Here is a 14,670-nt window from a genome sequence, read left to right as displayed (position 1 = left end):
TGGCAGTTTTACCTGCACCTGCCATCAATTTGCAGATGATCCTCTACCTCCCTGCTCCCAGTATATTTCCAATCCAGGCTTCTCCTCTTGGCTCAGAATGTCTGTCCAACTAGCCATGTGGGCATAAATTCCTCCAGACCAGAATGTGTAATCATCACCCCACACCTGGTTCTCCTCCACTGCTCCCTATTGCATGGAACAGGTCTATGGAGCAAGTTCAAAACACAAGCATCATCCTTGATACCTCTGTCTCCCACCTCAAATCCAGACCAACTCCATTAGATTTATTTCCTTAGTTTCCCGCCTGATGGACACTAAGGTTGTTTCTTGCTAATTCTGTATTGCTACAAACATGCTGTGTTCACCATTATAAATACATCTCCCATCTCCTTGTGCACATATGGAAGAGTTTCTTTTAGACTAGAAGAACTTCACTTATAGGGCATTGCCAACTTGATTTTGAATTAATCTACCTTCTCACAAAAAGCCATGAAAGTTTCCTCTTTTCTTTTCTCTCAGGGATTCCCTCATGATTTTGTTTTTTATTGCTAAAATGTTACCATATGGATATACCTGAGAAGTAGCAACATAGAAGCTGCTTTCTACTCTGGCGCTCTTGTAGCACATTATAGCTTTCAAAGGGAATTCCTGCAAGTACCTCATTTCCACCTTAAAACAATGGCATCCAGAGGTGTATTTCTCAGCCCCACTTAAATAGATGGGGAGACCGAGGCTCAGAGAAGTGATCTTACTTGCTCATTGTCACTTGGTTTACCAAAAATGCTATCTCCCAGATAGGAACCCTAGGGCAAAGTGTTACCATTGCTTTTGTTCCCAACCTCTGCTCTTCTCTGATCCTGCAAGACTGAGTCCTCAGTGCCTATGGATGAGTGATTCAGGCAGACTCCTTTCTGCAACATAGGTACTCATTCAGGGGCTTCATTAGCCCCTCCCATTCCTGCTTTGTGAGCCAGAAAGGCTGTGTTTGAAATTTCTGCCCATGCCTGCCAGACCTGGGCATCTCACGCAACCCACCCACCTGCGGTCTAGGGGTGGCCTAGGGGAGGCACTTCCAGTGCAGAAGCCCAGTGATGGCTGTCGAGTGATCTGTATTCTTTTCTTAGGGCTTCACTCCACCTCCTTTCACGTTATCGTGGGATCGTCACTCTATAGTGCTCATCTGTTCCAGGTGGCAGAGCAGTTGCTGAGCATGCCTGCCTCTGAATGTTAGAACACTGCTGTGATGGGTTTCTGTTGCCTTCTCAGCCCTGCTCCTGGACTGAAGCACTTGCTCTCCCGAACTTGCTCTCAGATGAACTGAGTGTCCTGACTCACATTCATGGGCCTCTCCAGGGCAGCTCACATCCAACTACTGGTCATTGTGGATTACAAAGGCCCGACCCCTTGCTTCAACCCCGGAGCTCTGCAGGGCCATCCCGGAGCTCCCTGTGGGACCAGACAATACCTTTGCTTCAACTGTGTCACACTTTTACCCAGTCCTGTGTGATTGACACTCCCTTCCCCAGCAGGTGCTGATACCGAGGACAGTCCTCAGTAAACTCCACTCCCCACATCTCCCTCTGAGTCTGCTTTCTTGGGAAATAGCCTGTGAATCTCTTGTATCTAGTTAGTGAACAGGAGGCAGCTGCTTCCAGGGACCTTCCTCAGGCCTTCCAGGGGAGGTACTTCCAGTCCTTGTGGATTGGGCCCCTCCGTGTCTGGAATGGACCCCCTACCCTCATGCTTGGCTGCCCAGATTGAGGCTAATCCTGTGGAACCATAGCACAGAATGGCTCTGGGTCCAGGGATCCCTGAATGGGTAGACCCTGGTGACTTTGGTGAGAGGATAAAATCCGGAGACCAACAAGCTCAGAGAGGGGTTACAGACTCACCTGTGGCTTCCTTTCTTCCAAGAGGGAGATTAGAAGGAGTTCCGGTGTGTCAGCAAGACTTTCAGGGCCTGTGGGAGTCACTGGGCTCCAGCCCTTGTAGCTGGGCTGGGCAGTGGAGAGAAGCTCCAGCAGGTGGTGCTGGAGGTCTCTGGCCAGGAGATGAGGAAGCTGAACCTGCCTGGGAATGTTCTAGGGACATGGGGTTCTTCAAAGCAGAGGCTGAGACAGTGACCTGGACAGTTTAGGGAGGCAATCTCAAGAAATGTGGAGAGAGTAAGGAAGGGAGTCTGGAAAGGGAAGAAAGCCGAGAAAGCATGGGTTCATGCCTGAGGACTGTGGTGGGCAATTGAGGCTTGCTCCCACTGTGTATGTGTGTGGGGGTACGCCTCCGAGACACGTGTAGAATACACATCAGAATCCTCCCACTGCTGGGCAAGAGAGCTGGGGTTTTAACCACCACCTCTGTCCTTCGTTGGTGGAGTGATTTTCCTGATGGGTTAACTCCCTGCCACTTCTGGCCTATTTTGGGATAAAGCTTCCCCATCTGGGGGATGCCTTCATTCAGAGAGTCACAGGAAGCTGGGGGTACCTATAGCATGTAGCCTCTGGGGAGCTGATGGGATAGTGGGGGTGCTGTGTGTACACGGGAAGCTAAGAGGCAGGAGCTCCAGGATTTGGGGAAGGTATGTGCAGTGTTGGTGTGAGGATGGGGAATGTAGGAGCTGCTACACTGGCACACTTGCTGTGGTGCTGCCATTGCCCTTCAGTATCCCAGAGCCATGGGGGCAGGGGAGGCAGGGACGTTGTAAGGATGACAAAAATGACAAATGGGATCAAAGTGATTCTGGAGAGGTTTTCAGGCCCTTGTGAATCCATGGCATGACAGTCCCCTGGCATTTGGGCCTTGCTCTTGGGTGCTGTTACATTATCCTCTGGCTGGGATTGTCACTCACTGAGGTTGACAGCATATTTTCCCAGATGTGGGGAGTCAGAGGCACAAGGGATCCCTGGAGGTGGGGCATTTGGGTGACAGCTTTTAAATGGCCCAGAGATGGGATGCCTGGGTGGCTCAGTGATTGAGCTCTTGCCTTTGGCTCAGGGCATGATCCCAGAGTCTTGGGATCAAGTCCCACATCAGGCTCCCCACATGGAGCCTGCTTCTCCCTCTGCCTATGTTTCTGCCTCTCTCTTTCCCTCTCTGTGTCTTTCATGAATAATAATAATTTAAAAAAAATGGCCCAGACAGCCTGGGCCCTTAGGCTTCTGCCTGCATACTTTCCAGAGGCTGATTTGGAGACTTGGGGAAACGGATGGCTTCCATACCTTCCCACCTGGTGAGGCAAGGAGCTCCCATTATTGGTATGGGCAATAAAGGCAGGTGCCACCAGCAGCATCTCACAATGGATAAACCTCAGGCTTTTAGAGAAGGGCAGCCTTTTTATTTTTTAATTATTTAAAATTTTTAAATTTTTTGCATTTTTTTTATTGGAGTTCGATTTGCCAACATATGGCATAACACCCAGTGCTCGTGCCGTCAAGTGCCCTCCTCAGAGGGCAGGCTTTTAGATAGGAGGGGCTGGCAGGGCACTTTCCCATAGAGAGACAGGCTCTTGGCAGACTGAACCAGTCAGTGGCGCTGACAGAGGATTCAGCAATGTCAGCAAGGCCACAGGGTATGAGAACCCTTTTCGTGCTAAAATGGTGCAGGTTAATGTGCCATCTGCATTTAGGAGTAAAAGAGGAGTCTTGCTTTTGGTTCATGCTTTGGAGTTCACTGCCTGTTGTATATTCTCCTCTTTTTAAACTGGTCTTTCTTCCCCTGCTGACTTGCATTGGATTTCTACTCTAGGTCTGCTGCATTAGCTCTTGCTGCAAAACAACCAAACTAAATGGTTAAAAATGATACTAATTTATTATTTCTCATGAACACTTGGATTGGGATTGTGGGTTGGGCTCAGCTGGGAAGCCCCAAACTAGGCAGTGCTTTGTTGTTCTTGGTTAGAGTAGGTGGGATGGTTGGGACCCCTCCCTCCACACGGCTGCTCATTCTGGAGTAGGCTGGCCTGGGCTTGATGACATGTCAGTGGAATAGTTCCAGGCATGAGGTTGGTAGCTGTAAGTCTCTCAGGCTTGGCCTTGGAGCTTGCATAACATCATTTCCACCATGTTATTGGCTAATGCAATTCGCACAGCTGGCTCAGATTTATGGGATGAAGAAACAAGCTCACTTTCGGTGGAGGGAGCTTGATGGGGTTAGAATCTAAGGCCATTTTGGCATCCTACCACATCTACCATGCTCAGTAAGAAGGATCAACCATCCTTACCAACCCACTCACCTTTGCAAACCTGAATTTCCATCTCTTTACACTCACAGTGGAAGAATAAAAACTATTTGGGTTCCTTCCATCAGGAAAAAAAAATCATTTGTGCGTTCAGCTCTTTGGTCAGAAAATATGATAGGATGTTTGTCATGAGTCAGGCTCTGTACTAGGCCCCAAGGATACACTGATGGGTATAGCATGGTATCTGCTGTCAAGAAGCTCTGTCTTGTCGGGGAGATAGGCCCCAAAGCTGATCATTTCATGCAAGGTATTAAATGGAATGGAGATTATCAAAGGGTTCCATATATATTCTAACTAACAGTGGCCATTTAGGAGCACAAATACAAAGCCAGGAACTCGGCCAGGACCTTGATATTTTCTCAGTGAATCCCAGACAATCCCGTGATAGAGGCTTTAGTATTCTACCCTGCACCTCTTGCAGGAATGATCATAGCCAGAGTGGAATTTTTAAAACAGAAATAAAATCATGTCACTGCCACTTAAAATGACTTCCTGTTACATTGGGAAGGCAACCCAACTCCTCACTGTGGCCTTGAGAAGCTGAAAAGATCCCTCCGTCACTGACTGCATCTCCCCCGCCCCTGCCATTGCTAGTGAGGCTGTCCTCACACAAACACTGCGGTGCCTTCTGGAGCCCAGCCAGCGCCCTCTGGGGCCTTTGTACTGGCTCTTTCTTTTCTCTGGAATGATTTTCCTGCAGCCCTGTGAGGTCTCAGCTCAAGGGTGATCTCCTCAAGAAGCTGCCTCCTTGAGATGCTATCCCAACTCCCTGTTTAATTATGTCCAGTGGACAGTGGACGCAGTGTGTGAAATGCTTACTTATTGCCTGATGTCTGTCCCTCCCCACCCTCTGCACCGCTGGAACCTACACTTCAGGAGGGCAAGGACCTTTACTGTTTTGTTCCCTTTGATATCATCAGTGTCTAGAACAGTGCCTGGACAATTTTAGGCTCATCATAAATATTTGTTGCATCAATGAAGAAATCCCTGATTTACTGATGAGACAACTGAGGACCCATGTGACACAGGCGGTAGGTGGCAGAGCTGGGATCCTAACTCATGATTGTGGTAGGCCATGGTTCTTCCCTCCACACCATCTTGCCTAGAGAACGCAGAAAAGCATACCTCTCCCCTTTTTCTGGGTCTCAAGCCCACGTTTTATGACCTTGCCTTTGGTGTCAGTGTGGGGTCACTGTGGCCATCCCTCTAACGGCAAATACTAACAGCTGAGTTGCTGTGAGATCGAATCCCTGTAGCTGTTTTCTTTCATTCTGAGATGGACACTTTTCCATATCCCAGCATCTCTTCAATTGGAGTGCATTTCACAATTGATGCATATTTAATATACTTCCTTTCCCCCTTGAAAGCGCTTCTGAAACCTAGTGATGGCGTCCTAGAATCTGGAAACGAATAGCTGTGAAAACTCTGTAATTGTTTATAAGAAAGCAGTGGTACTGGAATAAATAGTGGAGATTTCTCTCTTTCCCATGGGTTACAGCTTTTCTGTTTTACACAGATACCAGACAGAATAACATCAGATATTTCTTTTGTTGTTAATGGTATATTTTTTTTTCGTCCTTGTCTATCACCCTGATAGGATCTGGGAAGTGAATAATACAAGAACATAAAGATATATCTAGATTTGTTCTGACAAGTTTCATATCACCGAATAGACTTGGAGAAGAATATTTGACCTTAAGAAAAATTACATTGAGAAATCCAGCTGCTATTATAAAAACCGTGCAGCCCAGAGAAAATGATGCTTCATCTATTGTGGTACTTGTGTAGCTTATGTCAACAGAAAGCCAATAGCTTCGTCATGATCTGAAAGTATATTTCACTTGGGCCCTCCCCTGATCTGATAGAAGGAAGCATGTGCATAAATTCTCGGCTCCAACTTTCCCAAAGAACTGCAGAGGGAGAGTGGGGGCGAGGCAAGACAGGTGCTTCTTAGACTGTCTCGTCAGCCTTCACCAGGGCTCCCAGACCTTTGACAGAGAGATTTATGCAGGAATGTCATGAAGGTAACTCTGGAAACAGGAAATATTTTAATAAGCATTCTTTCTAAAACTAAGGATGTCATTTTAAATTGATATGTTGACATTGATATGTTTCTCCATCAAATGTAGATTCATACAGTCTTTTTTTTTTTTTTTAACCCAAGTTTAATGCAAGTTGCTTAATTACCCTTTGGCTTCGGTTTTCCTGTCTGGATATGGCAGGTATTAATATTAGTCTGAAACAATGGGTGTACAACAATTACTGCATAATTTATTTTCTCTCAGTTGAATGATGTTTTGACTGTGCCCCCGTTCTGCTGGATGCTGGGCAATGACTTCAGCCATTAGTTCCGCATGTGATCACATTTCCGGGGTCTTGTGAAGTGTCACATCAAGGGTGGCAGTCTTCAGTGATCAGTCCTCACGGGTTCCTGCTGTCACATCCTCTGTCCCAGCCCATGTCTCCACTGCTCCCTTGCCTCTCTAGAGCTTGGGCATCCTTTGTAAGATAGTCCATGATCTGGTCCCACTGATTATTCTTCTTTGGGATTTCCACTTGGATTCCTGGGGCTTCTGGAGCCTGTAGGATTCTATTTGCTCAAGCCAGGAAGGATCAGTTTATATGGTTTGGGTGGGTGGTGTTGGGGCTTTCTCCTTTTCTCTCTGTAAGCTCCTTTCTCCTTCCTTACACCTCTGTAGATCTTCCAGATTCTCCCCTGGGCGGGCCTGGGATTAAGGTGAGGTGAATGAGGATACTTCTCAGTCGCTCAATTTCAGGGTACATCTTAAAAATTGTGGATTTTTTTGTATTAATTTTTATTTTTAAAATTATTGCATTAAAATATTTATCCTTATTTCTGAGTTTTCTGCTGGCTCCTTAAACCTTGCAGCTGACCACAGTGCTTCCTCTGCCTCACCTTAATGCTGGCCATGGGTTTTGAAAACAAAATCAGAAGATCCTGTGGTTTCCTTGTCCTGTCTTGCCATGCCTTGCGAACCAGCTTGAATTGAAGGAAAGAGGGAGGGAAATGCAGGGAGGACAAACCATCAATTAAGGTCTCAAGACACCTTGAGCCACACAGAGGTAGAGGGAGACGTTCTATCTCAAAAATATTCCAGCTCTCTTGTCTGAGCTTCACATCACACGGAGAGGCTCTTGGACAGATGTGCACAGAGGAAGACACCTGCTCTCTCACCTACCTCAGGCATCGGCCACAATTCAAATTGTTTTCAGCTCAGATTCTTGGCTATGGAGATGTGGCCAGGCCATTTGACAAAGCCTGCCTGGCTAGAAAAAATCACAACAGGAACAACCCCTCACCTGCTGGCAGGCTCTCAGTTCTCTCATTTCTTTGAGGTTCAACTGCTTTCTTTCTGGCTGTGGCTGCTCTGCACCTTTGCACTCATTAAAAAACTAAACAAAACACTTTTTCAAGAACAGTCTCCAGTCTCCAAAATGGAATCAACAAAGTTTGATTCTATTTTTATAAAAGGCCCAACTTGGACCTGAAGGCACCCACACAGCACTTGGATTGAGGAGGGAAACTGAGCCTTCCAACCAGATGGTAATTCCTTTTATTGCACTTCTTTCTTTCTTTCAACTTGCCCTCCAGGGTGGAAACCAGATTGAGAATGGAAGATTGTGAAAAGTCAGCGGGGCTGTTCACCTGCGTGGAATCAGAGAGCCCAGCCTTTGTAACCGGAAGGTGGCCGCTTTCAAGCTGCCTGGTGCGGCTTTTCAGCCCTCCTAGAAATCATTCAAAAGCTGAACATTGCGGGTTTTTTTTCTGCTTTGCCTACTCCCTTGAAAATAGCAGAAGCACCATGGGACGTTTTGTCCCACATTTGCAGCTTCTGAGTATTTTCTGTTGCCAAGCTTTGGGATGCAGGCCACCTTTGGAGAGCTGAGTGTATGCAGTTTCCACTCCTCTGCCTGGCTTTCTTAGGTTTGCCTTCATTGTTCCCTCTGATGGCTCTCAAACAGGACAGAGCAAGCTTGACCTCGTCTCCCCCCCACTTCCCTTAGCTCTGATTTGTTCCTTCCTTCTCAGGGTTCTTGTCTTAGCGTGTGCATCCAGGTAAGCTGCATCTTCTTCAGGAATCATGGTGTTGCAAGGGCAAGGAGCAGCCCAAGTGACTCGGTAGAGAGGGGGCTTACTGCAAGGTCATGGGGGACTCCACTGCAAAAGTCTCACGAGAACCAGAGGTCACCTGCACTGACTGGGTGGGCAGCCTTGCTACTTCTCTGTGGCCCAAGGGCTTTCAGCTCAGCCTTGGCCTGGGTGTTCTCTCCTTCTCCCCTGCACACCAGCCTGCTTCACACCAGCTTCTGTTCTTGCTCACTCACAGTTACAGGTGTCCTGGGCCTATTCTGGCTCTGGAGTCTCTGTGACCTTATAGGGTCTCTTTTTGGAGTTAACTGGCTCACCAGTTTCTAAATTCCTGGGAAAGGAATTTCAATTGGCTGGCTTGGGATCCCATGTCCACCCCTAGTCCTGTCAGCTGTGTGTGATGGTGGTGGCAGGTGACGTGGGACATGGGCTGCCCCTCAGGGAGGAGCATGGATTGAGAGTAGTTTTTCTAAGATGTGGACAGTGCGGACTGGGCAGGAGAGAATCTCAGCATTCCTAGTGCCTAAGGGTCATTTCCTGTTTGGTCCAGTGCTCTGGGGCACACCCCTGGTAAGCTTCCCTTTCAAGGAAACATGATGCTCTTCTGGTGGCCTGACTCCCTGGTCTTTTCTGTTTTGGGTTCTGTTGTTGATATTGCCTAGAGAGCAGCGCCCAGACCCCCAACACCAAGGTTAAATATTAAAACTGTTTCCTATGTGTATTTTTATTAAACAGCTAAACTCTAAATATTTCATCCATCCAGAATTTATTTTGGATGCAAGGGGTTAGGTAGGGAGTTCAGTTTTATTTCCTCTCCCTAGTGGCTAGCCAGTTATCCTGACACAATTTTGTGATTATCCATTTAAAAAAATTTAATGAACATCTTATTTATCATATATTACATTTTCTTACGCATTCAATCAATATATACATCAATATATCTAGGCTGTATTCAGTTTCATTAACTTGCTAAACCATGTATCAGAAGCACCATATTTTATTTTTTTTAAGATTTTACTTATTTATTTATTCATGAGAGACACACAGTGAGATAGAGAGAGAGGCAGAGACACAGGCAGAGGGAGCCTGACGTGAGACTCGATCCCAGGACTCCAGGATCACACCCTAGGCTGCAGGTGGCTCTAAACCACTGCGCCACCGGGGCTGCCCAGAAGCACCATATTTTAATTAATGTGGGCTGCTGCTTCTAAACTGTGGAGTCATTTTGTACAGCTGGTGATTCTTCTTCTTTTAAATTAAAGTACAGTTGACGCACATGTTACATTAGTTTCAGGTGTATAGCTTAGTGATTTGACAAGTCTATACATTATGCTGTGCTTGCCACAAGTGTAGCTCCCATCTGTCACTGCGATTACAGTATCATTGACTATATTCCCTATTTTGTGCTGTTCCCCCCGTGATTTACTTATTCCATAACTGGAAACCTGTATCTTCCCTTCTCCTTCCTTCACCCTTTAGCCTCTCCCCACCCTTTCCCCTTCAGTCATTCTTCTGACTACTTATCCTCATATATAGACTGGTCTAGTTTGTATGACATTGGATGCTGAGGAAGAGCCAGAGCAGCTCTTCCTCTCCATGAAGGGAGCCATCTCACCACGGGGGTGCCTCTTTTCTGTGGGGGCACTTCCTCTTCATGTCCAGGTCAGCAGATGGAAGCTGCCAGGATCGAGGTGCACTCATTAGCCTGCCCAGTGCCATGGCAAGAGCTATTCCCAGCAGGAACCATGTACCTGGCAGCTCACTACCCACACCCTTAGCGTACTGGTGAGCTCTGAGGAGAAGCGAGGTCACCCTGTGGCTGCATTCCCTCATGACTTGGCAGCAGACTGATGGCCACCCTGTTGGATTTTGCTTTGGCTGACTATGACACCACTCACTCCCATTTCCAGCCACTTGGGTTTATTTATTTATTTTAAATTATTATTATTATTTTAAAGACTATTTATTAATGAGAGACACACAGAGAGGCAGAGACAGAAGCAGAGGGAGAAGCAGAGCTGGATGTGGGACTCGACCCTGAGACCCCAGGATCATGCCCTTAGCCAAAGGCAGACACTCAACCACTGAGCCACCCAGGCATCCCCATCCACTTGGGTTTGGGTTTAGAGCTGGGGTGAGAGTTAGGATTCTGGAATCTGTCTCACTTTTCAGGTGGGCCCTTACTGGAAGTCTATGCAGCAGGCTGTGAGGAGGCCAGAGCTCCTCCTAGGGCCTTTCAGCTTTTAAGTGTTAGGTCTGGCCTCTGGTTGTGATTTAGTCCTATGTTTATTTAGTTATTCTGATGGAGATTTCAGAAATGAGAAAAGGGAATAAAATGCAGAGACTTAATTGCCACTTGGAGCTTCTACACATTTTTAAGGGAGTAACAGGAGTGGAAGTGATCCCTTAAAGGCAGTATTTCTAAAATGTGGGTCTGTAATAGATTGTATGGTCTGTCCACAACTCTACCTTCCCTCCCACCCCCTTGTCCTGGCTTCTTTCCTCCTCCATGGAAGGAATATACTTCCTTACCCTGTTGTTTTGGCCAAAAGAATGGGAGATGTGATGGGCACAGAGGCTTTAGATGTGTTTGCTTGTTTGATGTGGCCTCTTGTGCCCCTGCCATCTGCCACAAAAAGAGCATGCCCTGGTTCAAAAATGAGAGACACGTGGAGCAGACCTGAGCTTGGCCTTCAGACCCAGAGAGACTCTAACTGACCTGCCACACATGGAGGTGAGAAAGACACAGTTCTCATTGTAAGTCATTGAGATTGGGGTTGTTTGTTATGTAGCATGCCACCATTGCAGCCCAAGCCTGACTAATACTGGGTCATATATGTGCCCCTCTTAGAGGAAGAAAATTCTAGCGAACCCTTTGTGTTGGCACAATTTATCCACTCATGCAACAAATTGCGCTGAACGTGTGTGTGTGTGTGTGTGTGTGTGTGTGTGTGTGTGTTGGAGGGGGAGGGATAGAAATAAGGAGAGCAGTTAGAAAGAGTCAGGAGTAAATCATTTTACATAATTTAACAAATATTTCAAACAATACTAGGTATACATTTCTTATCCTTATAATTCATACTCCATCAGACAAGCAAAACAAAATGACAAATTAACTTCAAAGAAAGCTACATCATAATCTACATCAATTTGATGGGATGGATGATGTTTTGTTTCTACTAAATTACCTTTTGCACTGCAAATATGGTCCTTATTGTTCTGTCTACATTCTTTCGAGTTAGGTGTGCTCTTACCGTGATGACTCAGTTTTTACCCTATTTTTCTGCAATCACTATAGAACTCGAAGCTGGGTCCTTTGGCTTTTAATTTGTGTAACTACGTCCTCGAGGAGTCCGTCTGCCCCTGTTCTGTACCACAAACACACCCAGTAAGAATGGGGAAAATTAACAAGGCAGGAAACCACAAATGTTGGAGAGGGTGTGGAGAAAAGGGAACCCTCTTGCACTGTTGGTGGGAATGTGAACTGGTGCAGCCACTCTGGAAAACTGTGTGGAGGTTCCTCAAAGAGTTAAAAATAGACCTGCCCTATGACCCAGCAATTGCACTGCTGGGGATTTACCTCAAAGATACAGATGCAATGAAACGTCGGGACATCTGCACCCCGATGTTTCTAGCAGCAATGTCCACAATAGCCAAACTGTGGAAGGAGCCTCGGTGTCCATCGAAAGATGAATGGATAAAGAAGATGTGGTCTGTGTATACAATGGAATATTCCTCAGCCATTAGAAATGACAAATACCCACCATTTGCTTCAACGTGGATGGAACTGGAGGGTATTATGCTGAGTGAAGTAAGTCAATCGGAGAAGGACAAACAGTGTATGTTCTCATTCATTTGGGGAATATAAATAATAGTGAAAGGGAATAGAAGGGAAGGGAGAAGAAATGTGTGGGAAATATCAGAAAGGGAGACAGAACATAAAGACTCTTAACCCTGGGAAATGAACTAGGGGGGTGGAAGGGGAGGAGGGCGGGGGGGTGGGGGTGACTGGGTGACGGGCACTGAGGGGGGCACTTGATGGGATGAGCACTGGGTGTTATTCTGTATGTTGGCAAATTGAACACCAATAAAAAATAAATTTATTATTAAGAAAAAAGTACATAAAGGACAAAAGGACATAGTCTCCTCCCCAGTGATAGGGGACTGCCTGGCAGCCTCCCTTCCTTCGAAAGCCTCAAGGCTATGGTACCTTAATGGTCTCATGAATGGGAGACTAGGGGAGTGGGCTTCCAGAAGTAACCATGAAGCTTTATCAGCCTCAGGGTTGGGAGTCTACAGAGAGTATTAAAAAGACTCACGGAGTAAAACAAGAAAATTTTCCTACTCTAAGTGAAGCACTGGTTTACAAAGGCTCTTCCTCTAGCTCTGTTATTCTCCATGTTGCTTTAAGATCTGCTTCTTGTGGGGAGGTCTGGGGGCGCAGCGGTTGGGCCTCTGCTTCGGCTCAGGGCGTGGTCCTGGAGTCCCGGGATCGAGTCCCACGTCGGGCTCCCAGCGTGGAGCCTGCTCCTCTCTCTGCCTGTGTCTCTCATGAATAAATAAAATATTAAAAAAAAAAAAACAAACCCCCCCCCCACATCACAGTAAAAAATAGTGACTCCACTTTCTTTCTGCCCCTGGACGCCCCCCCCTCCCCGTAAGCATCGGTGAAGCCTCCCCTCCCACCGCCCTCATGTCTAAGAGTCTCCCAAAGAGCCCGAGCAGCTGCGGCAGCTCTTCATCGGAGGTTTGAGCTTGGAAACAACCGATGAGAGTCTGAGGAGCCATTCTGAGCACTGGGGGAGGCTTACGGGCTGTGCGGTAACGAGAGGCCCCAACGCCAAGCGCTCCAGAGGCCTTGGGTTCGCCCGTGGGCCACTTGGAGGAGGTGGAGGGCCAGGAACGCTGGGCCTCACAGGTGGACGGAGGAGCCGTGGAACCAGAGGGCTGTCTCCCGAGAAGATTCTCAAAGACCCGGTGCCCACTTAACTGTGACAAAGATTTTTGTTGGTGGCATTAAAGAAGACACTGAAGAACATCATCTAAGAGATTGTTTTGAACAGTTTGGGAAATTGAAGTGATTGAGATCATGACTGACCGAGGCAGTGGTGAAGAGAGAGGTTTTGCTTTCGTGACCTTTGACGACCACGACTGTAGACAAGATTGTCATTCAAAAACACCATCCTGTGAACGGCCACAACTGTGAAGTAAGGAAAGCCCTATCGAAGCAAGAGATGGCTGGTGCTTCGTGCAGCCAAAGAGGCCGAAGTGGTTCTGGAAACTTTGGTGGTGGTCGTGGAGGTGGTGTTGGTGGGAATGACAACTTTGGTCGTGGAGGGAACTTCAGTGGTCAAGGTGGCTTTGGTGGCCGTCGAGGTGGTGGTGGATACGGTGGCAGTGGGGATGGCTACAACGGATTTGGTAATGATGGAAGCAACCTTGGAGGTGGCGGAAGCTATAACGATTTTGGCAATTACAACAATCAATCCTCAAATTTTGGACCCATGAAAGGAGGAAATTTTGGAGGCAGAAGCTCTGGCCCCTATGGTGGTGGAGGCAAATACTTTGCCAAACCACGAAACCAAGGTGGCTATGGCGGTTCCAGCAGCAGCCGCCGCAGCAGCTATGGTGGTGGCAGAAGGTTTTAATTACTGCCAGGAAACAAAGCTTAGCAGGAGAGGAGAGCAGAGAAGTGACAGGGAAGCTACAGGTTACAACAGATTTGTGAACTCAGCCAAGCACAGTGGTGGCAGGGCCTAGCTGCTACAAAGAAGACATGTTTTAGACAATACTCATGTGTATGGGCAAAAAACTCAAGGTCTGTATTTGTGACTAATTGTATAACAGGTTATTTTAGTTTCTGTTCTGTGGAAAGTGTAAAGCATTCCAACAAAGGGTTTTAATGTAGATTTTTTTTTTGCACCCATGCTGTTGATTGCTAAATGTAATAGTCTGATCATGACGCTGAATAAATGTGTCTTTTTTTTTTTTTTTTAATAGGAACTCCAGAAACAACTTCCTAATCCTAACAAATGCAAAATAGAAGCCGGGAATGTCTTGATGATTTTCTTTACCTTTATCAGCCTGGTGATCCAGCATGTGATCGAGTTTGTGTGACAGTGTTTAGACCGCCATAAACACAAAAACATACACACAGCTCACAGATCTTGGAGAGAACTTCGGATCCTGAGCAGGCTCATCCAGCTTGAGATGAAAGCACGTTCCATTTGATGTTTCCAGTCTGGGCAGTAGGTGGCGCTCTTGACATTTGGAATCACACGGAGGTGGGCCGTGCTGGGTTCTTGGGTCAGCTTTGGATAGAATT

The 14,670-nt window shown here is 46.8% G+C and overlaps 1 pseudogene; it reads left to right on the top strand.

The window, feature by feature from the left end:
- Nucleotides 1–4,411: 4,411 nt before the first annotated feature.
- LOC140593688 (heterogeneous nuclear ribonucleoprotein A1-like) lies at nt 4,412–14,332 on the top strand (annotated as a pseudogene).
- Nucleotides 14,333–14,670: the final 338 nt, after the last annotated feature.

The sequence above is a fragment of the Vulpes vulpes genome, chromosome 11, assembly GCF_048418805.1.
Source record: "Vulpes vulpes isolate BD-2025 chromosome 11, VulVul3, whole genome shotgun sequence".
Taxonomy (NCBI): domain Eukaryota; kingdom Metazoa; phylum Chordata; class Mammalia; order Carnivora; family Canidae; genus Vulpes; species Vulpes vulpes.
The sequence above is the reverse complement of the archived record's forward strand: the minus strand, read 5'-3'. Positions and strand labels throughout refer to the sequence as shown.